The sequence below is a fragment of the Propithecus coquereli genome, unplaced genomic scaffold (genome assembly GCF_000956105.1).
Source record: "Propithecus coquereli isolate 6110/MARCELLA unplaced genomic scaffold, Pcoq_1.0 Scaffold24, whole genome shotgun sequence".
Lineage (NCBI taxonomy): Eukaryota > Metazoa > Chordata > Mammalia > Primates > Indriidae > Propithecus > Propithecus coquereli.
The window spans coordinates 9,151,603-9,158,576 of NW_012147952.1; positions in this window are offsets into that span (position 1 = coordinate 9,151,603).

Sequence of the window (6,974 nt, forward strand, 5' to 3'; positions counted from 1 at the left end):
TCCTTTTGACTTCACGTCTTCTTTCCTTCCCTCCCCAACCCAGAATCTCATGTACTAGCCTCTAAAAAAAAACCAAAAACACAAACAAACAAAAAAAACAAAAAAACCCACTGAAATAGCGACTTGCTCTTAAAAAAGCCCACTATCAAACTGTCCCAATTAATTCATGGTGCCATGTAATTTGTTTACATATATGCCATGTTAAACAAAAACAAAAAGAAAGACTGAAGCACACATGAAGGTCTTTTTGAGAGAGTAGAGGCATTTATTTTTAAATGCTTGCTTTATTATTCATAAAAGTAATAAATTGATATCAGTTGTTTTTGAAGTTTTTTTCCAGACAAAAATCTCAATATTATTACTGATTGTAAAAGTCCTGTGATTTCTATAACATTGAGATTTGAAGATGATATTGGGGTAATTTGCTTTTTTTTGAGGCAGAATAGTATAGGAGTTAAATCCATGGACTCAGCGGCTAAATTACCTAGGTTTTAATCAGTCTCACTTCTACCACTTTCCAGTTGTGTGGACTTGAGCCAGTTATTTACCACGCTGTGTCTGTTTTCTCAGCTATAAAATGAAGATAATAATAGTTTCCACTTCATGGTTAGTTAATATAAGGGACTTAGAAGAGTGCCTGGTAAATGTTAAGTTATATGTGTCCAATATATAATTATTATTAAAATCAGGATTATACTAGAGTGTCCTAGAACTAAAACTAAATTAATTAATTAAGGTTAATAAAATCTACAGAAGAGTTGTTAGAGTCATAATACCCAAACTTTATATTGAGAATTATATAAAATTTAATACTGCAATCGTGATAGCTAACACTTTATTGTGTGCTAACTGTACGACTTTTTCATTTTCTTGTTATGAAAACATTTTGATTTATTTACATTGCACTGATTCACCCCCTTCAAATACATAGCTTCTAAGAGGCAAGACAGCAAGTGCCACAAACAATGTTTTAATAATATGCAGGCACTGAATGCACCAGTCAGCTGGCCAAAGCTTTAACTGAATATCCCATTTAGACTCTAGAAAGACCAGATATTCTCATCAGTATAAAGACTTCATCTAGAGACTTCACCAGAGTTGCCTTTAGTGTAGCTGGTTTGGGGTGTCAGCAAATTTCAGTACACTTAGACAAACATATACTGTGCCTGTTTTTGCCCCGGAGTCTGAAGCCCCAAAACCAAGAGGTAACAGTGTGCAAGGGCAGGACAAGACGGACATCATCTAATCTGGTGAGGTCCCAAATAATAACCGTGTCACCACCTCTCCCTTCCTAGTTGGGAGATTTCTTGGTCCCCATAATCCATGAGACAATTCCCATAAATTATATCTACCTATCTAATCTCCTTTTGGTTCTGTTTCTCTGGAGAACCCTGACAAAGATACCCATTATTTCAGTATAATCTTCTTCTTACCAAAGGTAGGGGAAAACAAATGGGAAAAAAGAGAAGACCCAAGGACCTCGGATAAACTTTGGATTCAAATCTAGATTTATTTTTCCTGAAAGCCCATTCAGTTTCCTCTATCCACACCAATACTCTGTCTCCAGAAACACACTTGGAACCATGACAGTAAAATACAGCAATAACAATTAAGGAGTATAAAAGGAAAAGCCTAAGAATCAATTAAAACATGTAAAGAGATGGAAGGAACAGATATTCTTTAAAAAGAGTCAATTTTGTTTGGATATCAGAACAGTCTTGTTCCCTTGGACTGCCAAACCAGTGACTAACACTATCTTGTGATTTGTGCTTCTCAGCTATGCATTTGTGACACCAATCATAGAAAAACCACAAAACCCACATTTCTTATCACGTGTTGTGACCAGTCCTTTGAGCCAAATAACAGATTTATATTCAACTGATTGCTCCTTATGCATTGCATCTAGTTTGTCTGATATAGAATAAAATAAAAAATTTTGTAGTACATTTTTTGTCACCTTTTCTTTAAACTTTCTTTAACTTCTTGAACTTTGTTTTCCAGAAGAAATAATCACTTAATATAATAAAGTGGCAACTGTCCCTCCTCTCCATTCCCCCATCCAAGGACATTTGGCAGTGTCTAGAGATATTTTTGGTTATCAAAACTAAAGGAAATGTTATTGGCATCTAGTGGGTAGAGAGAGTGTTGTTGCCAAACATTCTACAATGCCCAGGACAGTCTCAACAACAAAGAATTATCTTTCTCAAAATGTCAGTGGTGCTGAGGCTGAGAAACCCTGATATGTTACAGTGATTCTGAATCCACTTTTGGTTTTCTCACCTCATTCTCAGCTTTCATATATAAAAATTTGGAAGTTCTTTTTATTATGACATTTAGAGAATAAAGCATGAACTTGGGAAATGAGTCTGGTTTCTATTTTTTCCCTTGCTGTTCACTTCCTTCCATTTTCTTGCGCAATTTTGGAGTTAGAATTCAATTCTATGCAACTTCAATTTCTGTATTTAGAACCTAGATCACTATTTTTCAAGTTGGGCTATAATTGCTAAATTACATTAGAAACTCTAAAATTCATTTATATACTTGAAAAGAATGATAAAAAGTGGATGGAAAATGTTAATATATGGAAATATGTATTTAGTCAATATTCAATGAATAACTCCTTGCTTAGGGAAAACTTAGTTTGATAAATTTATAGCATTGAGGGAGAATGTATGTTATTTAATTTACACCTGGAGCTTTCTTTTCAGTATTCTTCGAGCTGGATTAAAAGGTTGTATAATTTGTGTGATTCTCTAGTTTCCTTATATATGCATTCAAATAGAAGTTAAAAAGTAAAACACAAAGTGAACAACCTGATTAAAAAATGGGCAAAAGATTGGAATAAACACTTCACCAAAGAAAATACATAGCTGGCAAATACGCATTTGAAAAGATGCTCAACATCATACGCCATTAGAGGACTACAAATTAAAACAATAATATACCATTATGTACTTATTAGAATGCCCCAAGTTCAAAAATGCTTACAAGGATGTAGGACAACAGAAATTCTCATTCATTGCTTATGGGAAAGAAAAATGGTACAGTCACTTTGTGAGACAGTTTGGCAGTTTCTTATAAAACTAAGAATATCCTTACTATATGATACAGCAATTATGCTTAATGGTATTTATTCAAATGAGTTGAACATTTATGTCCACATAAAAACTGCACACTAATGTTTATAGCAGCTTTATTCATAATTGCCAAAAATTGAAACCAACCAAGATGTCCTTTGGTAGGTGAATGGATGAATAAACTATGGTACATTCAGACAATGGAGGATTATACAGAGCTAAAAAGAGATGAGCTATCATGGTAGGGAAAAGACATGGACGAATCTTAAATGTGTATTACTAAGTGAAAGAAGCCAATTTGAAAAGGTTACATGCTGTATGATTCCAACTATATGAAATTTAGGAAAAGGCAAAACTCTGGAGACAGTGAAAAGATCAGTGATTTTCAAGACTTGAAGAGAGGAAAGGATGAATAGGCAGAGTACGAAAGATTTTTAGGGCAGTGAAAGGATTCTGTAGGATATTATAATGGAAGATGTGTGTCATTATCCAGTTGACTCTTGAACAACATGGATGTGAACTGTGAAATGGATGGGTCCATTTGTATATGGATTTTTTTCAATAAAATTTTTTGGAGATTTGGAACAATTTGAAAAAACTCACAGACAAAATATGTAGCCTAGAAATATAAAGAGAAAGTTGGATGTGTCATGAATGTATACAATATAGTAGATACTAGTCTATTTTATCATTTTCTTCCATAAAATATATAGAAATCTCTTATAAAAAGTTAAAATTTGTCAAAATTTTTGTATACAAACACTTATAGACTATACATGGCACCATTCTTGGTTGAGAAAAATTTTAATAACTGTAAATATGTAATATCAAATCATAACTGCATAAAATTAATGGTAGCAATACTATACTACTGTAATAATTTTGTAGACACCTTCTGTTGCTATTGTAATGAGCTCATATGTTGAGAGTATACACTTAAAATGCTATGTGTCATTAATCATCTCCATGTGAGCAGTTCATCTCCAGTAAATTGCTTATCATAGTAAAAAGTTTATCTCCCAGGAGGTTTTCATATGTTTTTAATCACATTTAGTGCAATGCCATAAACTTTGAATAACACCATAGGACCCATATGAAGTGCCACTAGTAATGTTGGAAGTACTCCCAAGAAGCAGAGAAAAGTCATGACATTACAAGAAAAGGTGAATTGCTTGATATATACCATACATTAAGGTCTGCAGCTGCAGTTATCTGCCATTTCAAAATAAATGAATCCAGCATAAGGGCCATTGTAAAAAAGAAAAATAAAATTCATGTAGCTACTGTTGCAGTCATGCTAGCAGGCACAAAAACCTTGTACTTCTTACAAAATATCTTTTTATCTTGTATTGAAATTGCAGTTTTTATGTGGGCACAGGATTGCTATAAGAAAGGCATTCCTATAGACTCTAATATGAATTTGAGGAAAAAATTAAAGCAAAAAGAAGGTGAAGAATCTAAAGCTGGAAAATTTAATGCCAGTAAAGGATGGTTTGATAATTTTAGAAAAAGGTTGGCTTTAAATATGTCAAGATAACAGGAAAAGCAGCTTTTGCTGACCAAGAAGCAGCAGACAAGTTTTCAGATGCCATTAAGAAAAATCGTTGAAGAAAAAGGATAGCTACTTGAACAGTTTTTAATGTATACAAAAATGCCCTATTCTGAAAAAAGAAAATCACAAAGGATATTTATTAGTAAGGAAAAAAGTGAGCACCAGGATTTAAGGCAGGAAGGAATAGGCTAACTTTACTGTTTTGTGCAAATGTAGTCAGGTTTATGATCAGGACTGCCCTTGTTGGTAAAGCTGCTAACCCCTGAAGTTTGAAAAAAAAAAATGCCAGCTGCTATTCTTTTGGTTGTACAACAAGAAGGCCTGGACAACAAGAATTCTTTTTCTGGCTTGGTTCCATCAATACTTTGTTCCTGAAGTCAGAAAGTACCTTGACAGTAAGGGACTGCCTTTTGAAGTTCTTTTGATATTGGACAATGCCCCTGGACACCCAGAATCCCATGAGTCCAACACTGAAGGTGTCAAAGTGGTCTACTTGTTCCCATACAGATCTCTAATTTAGCCTCTAGATCAGGGAGTCATAAGGATCTTTGAAGTTCATTACACCTGGTTCTCTATGGAAAAGAGTGCTCACACTAGGGAAGAGGACATTGATAAACACAACATTATGAAAGTCTGGATGGATTACATCATTAAAGGTGCCATTGTTGTTATAGAGAAAAGCCATGAAAGCCATCAAGCCCAAAACAATAAATTCCTGCTGGAGAAAACTGTGTCCAGATGTTATGTGTGACTTCACAGGATTTACAACTGAGCCAATCAAAAGAATCATGAAAGAGATTGTGGATATGGAAAAAGAGGTTGGGTGGGGTGGGGAGGGAGTAAAGTGTTTAAAGATATGGATCTTGGAGAAATCCAAGAGCTAATAGACATCCTATCAGAGAAATTAACAGAAGACAACTTGATGGAGATGAGAGCTTCTGAACCAGTGCCAGACGAGGATGAAGACGTAGAAGCAGTGCCAGAAAACAAATTGACATTAGACAATCTGGCAGAAGTGTCTTGATTACTCAAGACTATTTTTGACTTCTATGACGTGGACCCTTCTACAATACAGGCACTGAAACTAAAGCAAACAGTAGAAGAAGGATTGGTACCCTATTGAAACATTTTTAGAGAAATGAAAAAGCAAAAATGTCAGAAATACTATGTATTACTACATATTTCCATAAAGTTACATCAAGTGTGCTGGCCTCTCCTGCCTCCCTTTCCACCTCCTCCACCTTTGCTACCCCTGAGACACCAAGACCAACTTCTGCTCTTCCTCCTCCTCCTCCTCAGCCAACTCAATGTAAAGACAATAAAGATAAAAACCTTTATGGAGATCCACTTTCGCTTAATTAAATACATTTTAGCATTTACATTTTTAGTAAATACATTTTCTCTTCTTTATGATTTTCTTAATAACATTTTCTTTTCTCTAGCTTAATTTATTGTAAGAATATAGTGTATAACATATATATAGCATAAAAAATATGTGCCAATCAACTATTTCTGTTATTGGTAAGGCTCTGGTCAACAGTAGGCTATTAGCAGTTAAGCTTTTGGGGAATCAAAACTTAAACATAGATTTTTGACTATGCAGGGGACTAGTAGCCCTACCCCCCACATTGTCCAAGAGTCAACTATATATATCAAAGCCCATACAATGTACGACACCCAGAATGCACCCTAATGTAAACTACGGACATTGGGTGATAATGATGTGCTAATGTAGAGTTATTGATTATAACAAATGTATCACTCTGGTGTAGGATGTTGATAGTGCAGGAGGCTGTGCATGTGTGGGAATAGGAGGTGTACGGGAGTTCTCTGTACTTTCCACTGAATTTTGCTGTGAACCTAAAACTGTTCTACAAATAAGGTATATTATATATTTTTTTAAAAAAAGTAAAACAGAGATCACTGAGAACAAGAGAAAATCATATCAATCGAAAGAAACTGGGACTGTTGAAAGAAGAGGAAATACAGAATTTGGAAACTTCAGCACAACAAGCTGTCAACTAGATAGGTCTACATCTTCCAGATGACACAGAGATATTAAGGGACCACATTACCCAGCAGGCTATGACACTGGCCAAAAGTTTTCAACTTAGTCCTTTGAAGAATTTTTGATTCTTACAAGTATACATCTCCAAATTTATAAAGAAAGTCAATGAGAAAAATTGTATGTGAGTGTGCATTTATATGTGTGTATAATTTTATAACTGATTTCATAAAGTTGTATAAAATTGGGTAAATCGAATTTTCTCATATTTATAAAATAATAAAGATCTACACATATTGATTTATGTTTTACATATGAACCCACCATGGAGAAGATAACA